This window comes from Aquarana catesbeiana, linkage group LG01 (assembly GCF_042186555.1).
Source record: "Aquarana catesbeiana isolate 2022-GZ linkage group LG01, ASM4218655v1, whole genome shotgun sequence".
Classification (NCBI taxonomy): Eukaryota; Metazoa; Chordata; class Amphibia; order Anura; family Ranidae; genus Aquarana; species Aquarana catesbeiana.
The window spans coordinates 167,801,509-167,815,671 of record NC_133324.1 but is presented as its reverse complement, the minus strand read 5'-3'; positions in this window follow the sequence as shown (position 1 = coordinate 167,815,671).

Sequence of the window (14,163 nt, the reverse complement as noted above, 5' to 3'; positions counted from 1 at the left end):
TAGAGGTTGCTGTATAAATTTAGGTAGGAACCACAACAATATGCCTAACATTTTTTGCTAGCTTGAAAAGCTTTATGTCTGAACCTGAATCCTGATTCACTTTTTTACTAAAGGCTCGACTACACCAGTTATTGGGCAAAGCCTTGTCTCCCTGAAGCTAAAAACCACCCACCCATCAAATAACCTTCACAGGACCCAGAATTTATTCCATCCACAAGGAGAATTGTGGGTAGGAAGGACCGGACTTAGGCCCCATTCACAATGTGCATAAAGGGAATGCGCATTGCCGCTTGCAATTTTGTGTGGGTGATTCTCACGCAATTTTGCATGTCCCTCCGGAGCAGTGCCCGATTGACATGGCACTGGGGGCACAGCTGCAGAAGGAAGAGGAGGGTTTGCGTTTGTCTCAGAGCCAACAGGATCCATTGCTAACTGCCTTCATCCCTGTGATGCAGCAGGAGGCAGAGGAGGGATATGAGGATAAGGGTTGGAGTGCTGTTGGTGGAGAGGAATGATGATGATGGGGAAAGTTAGTTGTACGTGGATGGAGTGAGATTGTTGAGAGAAGTGTTGTCCTCTGGGGTCCTCTGCTTCAGGCAATTTGTAGCAAATTAGGTCAACTGTTCAAAATACCTGCAAAAGGACCCCAGGACATGAAACAATGAGACCACTATTGGGTGGCTATTCTATTGAAGGAGACAATGGCCACCATCTCTGGGAGAGCACAAAATGTGCTGCATAAGAACCTCATTACTGCATTTCCTGCTGGTAACAGGCTCTTCTTTGATGACCAAAGTGTCCAGTAGCTGCCGCAGTGTAATTTGTAAGCGTTTTTTAAAACCACAACAGCCAGGCCCAGCTGCAGGCAGCACCTGAACCACATGATTGCTGACTACAGAAGTGAAGATCCCATAGACTATTGGGTGTCCAGGTTGGACCACTGACTGGAGGAGCTTGCACAGTTTTCACTAGAGCTTTTAGTTTGCCCTGCAGCCGGTGTGCTGGGTGAGAAGGCGGTTTGTTATGTAAAGGTGACTCTGCCTGTCCCTGTTAATATATATCGGCTCACTTGTCACTCAGAAAATATACTTTGTTTATTTCAAGATAAAAGTTGCCTTTTCTCTCCCTCTCATATTGCAGCCTATCCATGCTGCTTATATACTGTCCAGCAACTGAACAATATTTCTGGGTATTATCTCTCAGATAACGTTTATTTAAAAATAAAACCTGACATCTTATAATGCAGCCTAACAAAGCTGCTTACATGCTGTCCAGCAACTTTATATTTGTGGCTATTGTCTGTCTTTTACAGAAAGATAAAACATGCCTTCAGTTTTTTCTATTTCCTTCCTTTTTAACTGCTTCAGGACCATCCGCTGCGCAAATCGCCATAGGTGTACGGTTGCTTGCGCAGGCTCAGGTGCGGGCGGGCGAGCTCACTCCCGCTGCACGCTGCGGGAGTGTGCGCATGGGTCGGGAGAACTCGATGTCCTCCGGCGGCCCGCGATTGCCTTGTACACAGGCAGAACAGGGAGATGCCTATGTAAACAAGGCATTTCCGCGTTCTAACAGGTGACGTGACAGGGATCCACTGTTCCCAGTGGTTGGGAACAGTGATCTCTGTCATGTCCCAGTAAGCCCATCCCCCCACAGGTAGAAACACTCATAGGGAACACAGTTAATCCCTTGATCGCCCCCTAGTGTTAACCCCTTCACTGCCAGTGACCTTTATAAGTAATCAGTGGCTTTTTTAGCTATGATCGCTGTATAAATGTCAATGGTCTCAAAAAAGTGTCAAAAGTGTCTGATCTGTCCGCCGAAATGTCGCAGTCCCGCTAAAAATCGGTGATCACCGCCATTACTAGTCAAAAATAATAATAATAAAAATGCCATAAATCTATTCCCTATTTTGTAGACACTATAATTTTTGGGCAAACCAATCAATATATGCTTATTGCGATTTTATTTACCAAAAATATGTAGAAGAATACATATTGGCCTAAACTGATGAAGAAATTTGTTTTTTTTTCAAATAAATGTGGGATATTTACTATAGCAAAAAGTAAAAAAAATATTTTTTCTTTCAACATTGTCGCTCTTCTTTTGTTAATAGCGCAAAAAATAAAAACCGCAGAGGTGATCAAATACCACCAAAAGAAAGCTCTATTTGTGGGAAAAAAAGGATGTCAATTTTGTTTGGGTACAAGGTCGCACGACCGCGTAACTGTCAGTTAAAGCGACGCAGTGCTGAATCCCAAAAACTGCTCTGTCATTAAGGGGGTAAAACCTTCCCGGGCTGAAGTGGTTAAAGCTGAAGTTTAGTTAAAAGCATTTTTTTCGTAACAGCTTTACTTACCTGTAATGAAGGCTTTCTTACAATATAAAGACTGCTGGAATCTGTGGAAATCTTCACTACAAGAATACACTGCCCTCTTCCTGCTGCTGAACTTCCAGAGCTGTGAGGGTTAACAGCTTTGAGACTCTCAAGGCTCAACTGCAGTAAAAATGATCTGAAACTTAAAGCGGATCTCTGACGATTATTTTTTTTTTTAAAGTCAGCAGCTACAAGTACTGCAGCTGCTGACTTTTAAAATAAGGACACTTACCTGTCCAGGGCGCCCGCGATGTCGGCACCCGAAGCCGATCTGTCCCTCGGCTCTCGGGTGCTGCCGCCGCCATCTTCGGTAACGGAATCAGGAAGTGAAGCCTTGTGGCTTCCACTGGTCCCTTCTATCTTCTGGGACCTGTGTGTCTCCCAGAAGACAGCGGGGGGGGGGGGGACGGAGAAGGCGCCAGAAGTGGCGTAGATACCCGCGGGTGGTTCAGGTATCTATGCCCGGAAGTGGGAGCAAAATACCTGTATTAGACAGGTATCTGCTCCCCCTTCCCCCCTAAAAGGTGCCAAATGTGACACCGGAGGGGGGGAGGAATCCGAAAAGCGGAAGTTCCATTTTTGGGTGGAAGGCCGCTTTAAGCTATAAAATGACAATAATAATAGACATAAATAGGATTTGCTGCTATGTTGGGGTTTTGTGAATTTCAAGCAGTTTTTGACGAACCCCTCACAGATTGAATCCAGGCAGATTTGCTCAACCCTAATCAGTGATAAAGGTAAACTATAGTTGATGTGAACCAGATGATCAAGGCCTGCTGTGTCAGAGGGCACAGACAGCAGACTGCATTCATTATCTGTTTAAGCCATTACATATCTTCTGCAAAAAGCACCAAGAAGCTCTAAATTTGTGGCAAAATAAAATTTGCCCTGGTTCACATTGATGCTACTGTGAAATCGTGCTACTTCACTAGAAGTAGCGCAATTTCAAAGTAGCAAGGTCAGCGTGATTTTAGGTGCTACTTGATAGACATCTGTGTGGCTTCATGCACAGATGTCTAATAAAGTTGCATCTGAAATCAGCAAAAGTAGTGTAGGAACTACTTTTGCAAATTGGTGTGGCGCTGCAAAATCCGTGTTGCACCAATTGGAACAGTGCCATTGCCTCCAATAGGTTGCGATTTGTCAGGCGATTTGATTTCTCAAATGGCCTGACAAATTGCTCCAATGTGAACTTAGGCTTTAAAGAATTTGGATCTGGTTTTTAAAGGCCATACTGCTTTTTAAAGAAAAGAAATTAAAAGAAGATTGAAAAGCGCTGCTGGAGTTGGGCTTTAAAGGAGTTGTAAAGGCAGAAGGTCTTTTTTTATCTTAATGCATTCTATGCGTTAAGATAAAACGCCTTCTGTGTGCAGCAGCCTCCCCAGCACCCCCTAACACTTGCTTGAGGACCTTTTCTGTCCAGCTATGTCCACGAGTGACTCAGCCATCCGAGATTCTCCTTCCTCATTGGCTTAAACACAGCAGCGGTGCCATTGGCTCCTGCTGCTGTCAATCAAAATCAGCTAGCCAATCAGGGGATAGAGGGGGCAGGGCTGGATCGGGGCTCCGTGTCTGAATGGACACAGCTATAACTCAGCTTGTGTGCCCCCATAGCAAGCTGCTTGCTGTGGGAGCACTGAACAGGAGGGCGGGGCCAGGAACACAGCAGAGGGACCCAAGAAGAGGAGGAGAGGAGAGAAGAGGAGGATCCAGGCTGCCCTGTGCAAATCCACTGCAACAGAGCAGGTAAGTATGACATGTTTGTTATTTTTATAGGAAAAGTAAATGAGCCTTTACAGTAATTTTAACATGCATCTACTAGGCATATGTCGCCACCTAACTGAAATTTTAAAAAATGTTATATGGAAAACATGGCTTTTAAAACTAACCTGTCCCACCACCAGAATGGATATCCACTATCTGGAATAGATACTGCTTCTGAAGAATTACATCTTCTGCTTCGGACACTTACAGGTGTTTTGGATGTACCCCACTGCGCACTGTGGTTCCATTTGCCAGCCCCTATGTCACTACAGGACAGCGTAGTGATGGAGGGGGTGGTGGATGGTACCACAGTGCGCAATAGGGAACACAGACATCTGACAGTCAACTTAATCAGACACAACAGTTTCTTCTTAGTTTCAGTTAGGTGGCAACAGAGTCATTTTAAGGGTGCCAGGGGGCAGTACAAGCAGGCAGTTGAGCCATGGTTTTAATGCCTCCCTACCATCCATCTAAAAGAGGGCATGCTCAGGGCTGTGCACATGCTGCGGCCGTGATGGGTTGCTTTGCGGCACTGCAAACATGAAACTGCATGTCGCATTCAGTGGACAGTACCGCACCAAACGTTTAAGTTTATGGTGCCATGCCGCAACCATGGGCCATGCACACAGTTGTAATGTGCTGGATGATCATTTTTAAGGTTAAAGCCTGATCAATGCCCATCTGCAGCCTCACCATTGCCATCAATGCAGCCTGATCAATGCCCATCTGCAGCCTCACCATTGCCATCAATGCAGCCTGATCAATGCCCATCTGCAGCCTCACCATTACCATCAATGTAGCAGCCTCACCATTGCCATCAGTGCAGCCTGATCGATGTCCATCTGCAGCCTAGATGGGACAGGGAGGGGGCGGGACGAGCGCCGAGACATTACATACAGTGAGAATCTCCTATGATAGACAGAACAGTGGTCCAATGGCGGCCCAGGAGACGGGACTTTCTATTAGAGCCCTTTCACACTGGGGCGGTTTGCAGGCGCTATTGCGCTAATAATAGCGCCTGCAAACCGACCCGAAAGTGCCGCTACTTTCATTCCAGTGTGAAAGCCCCGAGGGCTTTCACACTGGAGCGATGCGCTGGCAGGACGGTAAAAAAAGTCCTGCCAGCAGCATCTTCGGAGCGGTAAAGGAGCGGTGTGTATACCGCTCCTTTACCGCTCCTGCCTATTGAAATCAATGGGACGGCGTGGCTATACCGCCGGCAAAGCGCCTCTGCAGAGGTGCTTTGCGGTGGTATTTAACCCTTTCTCGGCCGCTAGCGGGGCCGCATACCGATGGTAAAATGCCGCTAATAATAGAGGCGTTTTACCGCCGACGCCGCCCCGCCCCAGTGTAAAAGGGCTCTTACAGAGGCCGCCAAGTAAACAGGAGATTCTCACTGTATCTAATCTGATGGCGCTGGTCCCGCCCCCTTCCCTGTCCCCTCCGAGGCAGCTAAAATTGAAGTATTGGCGTATAACACGCACACGCTATTTGCACCCGATTTTCATGGTGAAAAAGTGAGTGTTATACGCCAATAAATACAGTATTAAAGAAATGTAAAAATATAACAGACAATTTTGAGTAGTCTCTGCCTTTATTGGATCAGTTCTCTCAACAGTAATGCATATAAACCTAAATATGGAAAAATCATTGGGTTGATTTATAACTAAAGGAAAAACTTTTTTTTTAGTTTTGTATACAGTGGAGATTAATTAGAACACTTGTCAGTTTTTTTTATTACTGTCTGTGCCCCCATTAGGGAGTGTCACCCTCTCTAATTGTCCTGTTTACCATTATCATTGAAAGTGAAAGTAAAAGTAAATCCCAGATTTTGTATTGTCCTCAGAAAATAATGGAGACAAGGATGGCCAAAATGTTTTTAAAAATGACAGGGGTTATAACCCTCCCACACTCTAAAATGAAAAAGGAAATGAAAAAAAAGTTTTTGCCTATAGTTCTACTTTAAGGCAAATATACTGTGCAATTTGCAAGTTGCTCCGGAGCTTAGTACATCAGGTAAAGCTTCACTTTACAAAGAATACCCAATGACATGCAAGGGGGGAAAAAAAACTGCATTTTTGCTTGCACATGATTGGATGATGAAAGTCAGCAGTGCTCCCCTCATTTACTAAGCTCTGGAGCAATTTAAATTGTAAAGCGCTCAGTCTATATGCCTTTACTAAATCAACCCCATTACATGTTGTAAAATATACTTATTTTCGCCTGTTATTTTACCAGATTTGTAGAGACATTTTGTGACTATACAAGCACATCCATCATTTGCTGCAAACCTCACAATCACTCCAAACATAATACAATGTACATGCATATTACAATGGTCTAATCACTTGTTAGAATATACAGTATGTCATATGTAGTGGGTATACTTTACTTTTTACACTTATTTTTAGAGATGTTTTCCCACTGACATCATTGATCTTTTTTTTATTTTTTTTAGCTATCTATAAGGGGGTAATACTTCCCAATGACCATCACACTAATGAATCATGAGTTGTAGATATAGGTTTTATTTAGCAGGGGTTCCCTGAGACTGGAAACATTTTTCAAATGTTCGTCTGTGCTGAAAAGGTTGAGAAAGGCTGCTTGAAAGTGTACTAAAGGCAAAACGTTATTTTTCATTTTAGGTAGAGTAATGAAGGGTCATAACCCTCTGTCAGTTTTTTTTTATCTCTTTGCCATCTGTGTCCCATTAGGAAGATTCCCCTACACTTCCTGTCCCATAGCCAAAGCAGGAAGTGAGAGCAAAACCCTGCAAATTAACCACTTAAGGACCGAGCCTCTTTCAGAGATTTGTTGTTTACAAGTTAAAAACAGTTTTTTAAATTGTAAGAAAATTACTTAGAACCCCCAAACATTATACATTTTTTTTCTAGCACCCTAGAGAATAAAATGGGGGTCGTTGAAATACTTTCTGTCACACCATATTTGCGCAGCGGTCTTACAAGCGCACTTTTGTTTGGAAAAAATACACTTTTTTAAATTAAAAAATAAGACAACAGTAAAGTTAGCCCAATTTTTTTTTAATATTGTGAAAGATAATGTTATCACGACTAAATTGATACCCAACATGTCACGCTTCAAAATTGCGCCCACTACTGGAATGGCGACAAACTTTTACCCTTAAAAATCTCCATAGGCGATGTTTAAAAAATTCTACAGGTTGCATGTTTTGAGTTACGTGAGTTACAGGCACTACTCATGTATGCGTTCACTTCTGCAGGCGAGCTCGGCGGGATGAGGCACGTTTAAAAAATTTTATTTTATTTTTTCTTATTTATTTTACATTTTATTTTTACACTGTTCTTTAAAAAAAATTGTGTCACTTTTATTCTTTTATTCTTATTACAAGGAATGTAAACATCCCTCATAATAGAAAAAAAGCATGACAGGACCTCTTAAATATGAGATCTGGGGTCAAAAAGACCTCAGATCTCATATTTACACTAAAATGCAAAAAAAAAAAATTTGTCATTTGAAAAAAAAAAAAATGGCCCTTTAAGAGCTATGGGCGGAGGTGACGTTTTGGCGTCGCTTCCACCCTGCAATGGTATGGAGACAGGTGGGGACCATCTTCCCCTCACTCGTCTCCATGCCCAGCAAGGAAGAGGATCCGATTGCCTCCACCACTACCGACGGCTCCGGTAAGCGGCGGAGGGCACCGGCGAGCGGCGGGAGGGGGGGGCCCTCTCCCGTCACTGATAAAAGTGATCTTGTGACGAATCCACCACAGAGACCATTATTGGAAATTGGACCGCCCGCTGAAGAAGAGGATACCAGGGTTATGGCAGCTAGCTGCTGCCATAGCAAAGATATCCCTCTTCAAAAATAGGATGTATATCGGCGTGCGGCAGTCCGGAAGTGGTTATAGAAATCCCTTGGGGTCCCCCAGTTTACCAGAACTAGTTTCCACATTGGAAAATGTCCTCTCTAAAACTTTTCTGGGGACAACCCAAAATTTGGGATTTTCTTTTACTTTCAATAATTGTAAGCAGACCAAATAGAGAGGGGGGTCTTCCTAATGAAAGCAGACAGCAGTAGAACCCTAATAGGTGTTCTAATACCTCTCCATCCTATCCAAAATGAAAAAAAAAAAGTTTTTTCCTTTAGCTATACTTTAAGTAAATACAAAATATCATTAAAACCGTCACATATTAAAAGAAAATAGTATCAAAAATCACACACATATATAAATACCTTTCTTCCACCAATAAAAAAGACAACATTGTAGATAAAGGGTACAGTATTTATATATGCGTGTGATATTTGATACTATTTTCTTTCTTATTTGACAATTAGAAAGATATTTTGTATTTACTTAATGCGACTGAGTTGTTTTTGATACACCATGTGTGTCCTGTGAAAGCAGCTTTCCTTTGACTGGTATTCTAGTCATCTTTTTTCTTTTATATTAATACATACGCTGCAGGCACTGCACTAACTTTTTTACTGCATTTCTTAAAGCGGTAGATACTGCGTCATGAATGGAGCCTATTATCCCTTTTAAAAATGTGACCCAAAAGTATGTAATGTGCTCAGTACTCTGTCGTGGTATGCTGTTCCACGTGACTCCTGATTGGAAAATACTGACACAAAGCACCACTTTGTGTTCTTTTTCCAATGTATAAATAAGATGGACTGTCAGCTTAAACGGTGAGACCTGGTTACCATAGGTTCATACTGCGCCATTCCCCTTTAAGGGGATAAATGTAAGAGCACCACCTGGTCTGCACTGCACAGTAGGTCCTATTAGCTCCTCTTCCCTTTAAAAAATGGCTGCAATAACACCACTCCATTTCCTCCACACTGCAGGTAGGCACAGATATATTCTCCAAAGATAAAAAAAAAAAAATAATAGTGCTCTCTGTTTAAAACGTTTATTTAAGATGAAAAAATATAAAAGATACACTTGCATTAAAAGGTGCACAAGACCTGTGCACAAGGATAAAAACTCATCCAGAGTCTGCCTCTGTCTCCCTTAGGCCCCATTCACACCTGAGCATAGCATGCATTCCCGCTTACTTTTCTTTTGCACGTTTTTCACCCAGTAGCACGTGTTGTGACCAGGGGCGGACTGACAACTCATGGGGCCCCCGGGCAATAGAAGATCCCCCCTGTGTCTCCACCCACATGCAAGCCGCACCTACACAAAGCCCCACTTACATGGGGCACACAGTAAGGCACATCACATGGCACACAGCAGAGCACGGGGCACATCATGGGGCACAGGGCATGGGGCACACAGTAGGGCACATCACAGGACATATAATGGGGCACCCAGCAGGGTTTATTATGCTGTACACATCAGGGCACATTATTGAGCACAGCATGGTGCATCACAGAGGGTACAGGGCACATCAGTGGGTACACAGCGGGGCACATCACAGAGCACATCAGGAGATACACAGCAGGGAGCGTGCCGCACATCACAGGGCATGTGGCAAATAGTAGGGCACACAGCAGGGCACACCCTTGGGAACAGGACACAGGCGGTACACATCAGGGCACACATCCCAGGGCATGGGGCACACAGAGCACATTACAGGGCACACAGTAGAGCACAACAGGCGGTACACAGCAGGGCACATCACAAGGCACATCACAGGGCAAGGGGCACAGAGTAGGGCACATAAGGGGGTACACTAGCAGGGCACATCACAGGCCATGGGGCACGCAGTAGGGCAAATAGGGCACAAACCAAAACACAGGGCACACAGTAGAGCACTGGGATCCTCCAGACTTAACACAGTGTCTTTCAGGGTAGCCATCAGGGGGGAAGGCGACACAGTGGGGGTGGAGGACACAGGGAGACACCATGGGGGGGGGTGGGAGGGCACAGGGGGACACTGTAGGTGGGTGGAGGGCACAGGGGGACACTGTGTGTGAGTGGCACAGGGAGACACCATGGGGGGGGGATGGAAGACACAGGGGGACACTGTGGGGGGTGAAGGGCACAGGGAGATACTGTGGGGAGGTGGAGGGCACAGGGGGACACTGTGGGGAGGTGGGGGGCACAGGGGGATACTGTGGGGGGGTGGAGGGCACTGTGGGGGGGAGGTGGAGGGCACAGGGGGACACTGTGGGGAGGTGGGGGCACAGGGGGACACTGTGGGGAGGGGGAGGGCACATGGGGACACTGTGGGGAGGTGGAGGGCACATGGGGACACTGGGGGGGTGAAGGGCACAGGGGGGCACTGTGGGGAGCACAGGGGGACACTGTGGGGGGGGGTGGAGGGCACAGGGGGGCACTGTGGGGAGGGGGGAGGTGGAGGGCACAGGGGGGCACTGTGGGGGGCACAGGGGGACACTGTGGGGAGGTGGGGGCACAGGGGGACACTGTGGGGAGGTGGAGGGCACAGGGGGGCACTGTGGGGGGGTGGAGGGCACAGGGGGGCACTGTGGGGAGGTGGAGTGCACAGGGGGACACTGTGGGGAGGTGGAGGGCACAGGGGGACACTGTGGAAAGGTGGGGGGGCACAGGGGGACACTGTGGGGAGGTGGAGAGCACAGGGGGGCACTGTGGGGAGGGGGGAGGTGGGGGGCACAAGGGGGCACTGTGGGGGGCACATGGGGACACTGTGGGGAGGTGGGGGGGCACAGGGGGGCACTGTGGGGAGGTGAGGGCACAGGGGGACACTGTGGGGGGGCACAGGGGGACACTGGGGAGGTGGGGAGGGGGGAGGTGGGGGGCACAAGGGGGCACTGTAGGGAGGTGGAGGGTACATGGGGACACTGTGGGGAGGTGGGGGGGGCACTGTGGGGAGGTGGGGGTCACTGTGGGGAGGTGGGGGGCACAGGGGGACACTGTGGGGAGGTGGAGGGCACAGGGGGACACTGTGGGGAGGTGGAGGGCACAGGGGGACACTGTGGGGAGGTGGAGGGCACAGGGGGACACTGTGGGGAGGTGGGGGGCACAGGGGGACACTGTGGAGGGCACAGGGGGACATTGTGGGGAGGTGGGGGGCACAGGGGGACACTGTGGGGAGGTGGGGGGCACAGGGGGACACTGTGGGGAGGTGGAGGGCACTGTGGGGAGCACAGGGGGGCACTGTGGGGAGGTGGGGGCACAGGGGGTCACTGTGGGGAGGTGGGGGGCACAGGGGGACACTGTGGGGAGGTGGGGGTCACTGTGGGGCACAGGGGGACACTGTGGGGAGGTGGGGGTCACTGTGGGGAGGTGGGGGGCACAGGGGGGCACTGTGGGGGGTGGAGGGCACAGGGGGGCACTGTGGGGAGGTGGGGGGCACAGGGGGACACTGTGGGGGCACAGGGGGACACTGTGGGGAGGTGGGGGTCACTGTGGGGAGGTGGGGGGCACAGGGGGACACTGTGGGGAGGTGGGGGGCACAGGGGGACACTGTGGGGAGGTGGGGGTCACTGTGGGGCACAGGGGGACACTGTGGGGAGGTGGGGGTCACTGTGGGGAGGTGGGGGTCACTGTGGGGAGGTGGGGGGCACAGGGGGTCACTGTGGGGGGTGGAGGGCACAGGGGGGCACTGTGGGGAGGTGGGGGGCACAGGGGGACACTGTGGGGGCACAGGGGGACACTGTGGGGAGGTGGGGGTCACTGTGGGGAGGTGGGGGCACAGGGGGTCACTGTGGGGAGGTGGGGGGCACAGGGGGACACTGTGGGGAGGTGGGGGTCACTGTGGGGAGGTGGGGGGCACAGGGGGTCACTGTGGGGGGTGGAGGGCACAGGGGGGCACTGTGGGGAGGTGGGGGGCACAGGGGGACACTGTGGGGGCACAGGGGGACACTGTGGGGAGGTGGGGGTCACTGTGGGGAGGTGGGGGCACAGGGGGTCACTGTGGGGAGGTGGGGGGCACAGGGGGACACTGTGGGGAGGTGGGGGGCACTGTGGGGCACAGGGGGACACTGTGGGGAGGTGGGGGTCACTGTGGGGAGGTGGGGGGCACAGGGGGTCACTGTGGGGGGTGGAGGGCACAGGGGGGCACTGTGGGGAGGTGGGGGGCACAGGGGGACACTGTGGGGGCACAGGGGGACACTGTGGGGAGGTGGGGGTCACTGTGGGGAGGTGGGGGGCACAGGGGGACACTGTGGGGAGGTGGGGGTCACTGTGGGGAGGTGGGGGGCACAGGGGGTCACTGTGGGGGTGGATGGCACACAGGGGGCACTGTGGGGAGGTGGGGAGCACAGGAGGACACTGTGGGGAGGTGGGGGGCACAGGAGGACACTGTGGGGAGGTGGGGGGCACACTGTGGGGAGGTAGGGGGGCACAGTGGGGAGGTGGGGGGCACAGGGGGACACTGTGGGGAGGTGGGGGCACAGGGGGACACTGTGGGGAGGTGGGGGTCACTGTGGGGAGGTGGGGGGCACAGGGGGACACTGTGGGGAGGTGGGGGGCACAGGGGGACACTGTGGGGAGGTGGGGGTCACTGTGGGGAGGTGGGGGGCACAGGGGGTCACTGTGGGGGTGGAGGGCACACAGGGGGGCACTGTGGGGAGGTGGGGGGCACAGGAGGACACTGTGGGGAGGTGGGGGGGCACAGGAGGACACTGTGGGGAGGTGGGGGGCACAGGGGGACACTGTGGGGAGGTGGGGGGCACACTGTGGGGAGGTGGGGGGCACAGGGGGACACAGTGGGGAGGTGGGGGGCACAGGGGGACACTGTGGGGAGGTGGGGGGCACAGGGGGACACTGTGGGGAGGTGGGGGTCACTGTGGGGAGGTGGGGGGCACAGGGGGACACTGTGGGGAGGTGGGGGTCACTGTGGGGAGGTGGGGGGCACAGGGGGTCACTGTGGGGGTGGAGGGCACACAGGGGGGCACTGTGGGGAGGTGGGGGGCACAGGAGGACACTGTAGGGAGGTGGGGGGGCACAGGAGGACACTGTGGGGAGGTGGGGGGCACAGGGGGACACTGTGGGGAGGTGGGGGCACAGGGGGACACTGTGGGTGGGAAGCTGTGCAGCAACTTTCTAATAGCAGCACGTGGTACAAGCTGCTGCACTTTCCTTCCTACATGCAGAGTAGCGCGGGAAGCGGCTGTATACAGACCTCTCGTGATGCGCTCCTCCTCCTCCTCGCCGGCCCCTCCTCTTTTCTGTCCGTCCGAGGTGATGACAGATACAAGCACCTGGGATGGACGGGAGGGAAGGAGGGGCCGGCGGGGAGGAGGAGGAGCGCATCACGAGGTGTGTGTATACACTGCAGTCTCTTAGCAGTGAGCAGAGACCCGATCAGCCCGTCAATCACAGCTAGCTGACGGGTAGATCGGGTCCCGAAGTGGAAGCTGCCATGGGGCCCCCTACTGGCCACGGGCCCTCGGTCAGCGTCCGAACTGCCCGATGGTCAGTCCGCCCCTGGTTGTGACTAGGGCAGTCACAACGCGACTGAGTGTATTGTTTATATATTTTCATGTTAAACGGACAGCACTATTTTTAATTTTATTAAAATTGCATTAAAAAACGCTGCGCTATCAAAGGTATAAGCATAAAGCCTCTGAACTGGTAAAAATATATCCTCTACACAGTGGTAATAATAATCTACATCTGTACCTACCTATGGTGTGGAGGCATAGGCGTGCACACAGGGTGTGCTGGGTGTGCCCAGGCACACCCTAATCCCCCCATGCGCATTAGTGTTATCGTTCTGTGTAGCAACAGGAACATGGGAAAGATCTCCCTCTTACTGGCTCTGCCATAAGAGAAGTGTTTATCCTTTACTCTTTCACTGTGCCAGCAGGGAGATCAATGTGTCGGGGTCATATATATGTAGATACATACACATGCATGTGTGTTTGAGCTTAAGGGTGCACACCCTAATGCATTAGGCTGCGCACACCTATGTGTGGAGGAAACAGAGTGGTGGTAGGCTCTTTCACTCAGGTTTTGCTCGGCATTGGGGTTCCATCCACTGATCCCCTGCTGAGCTGAGCAGAGCGGCTGGATGACAGGTTTGTATGCGCTCTGCTTATGCAGAGCGGACACAGCCCTCTCTACTCTATAGGCAGCTGGATGTAAAGGGACTGGCTGCCCGTTTACACCT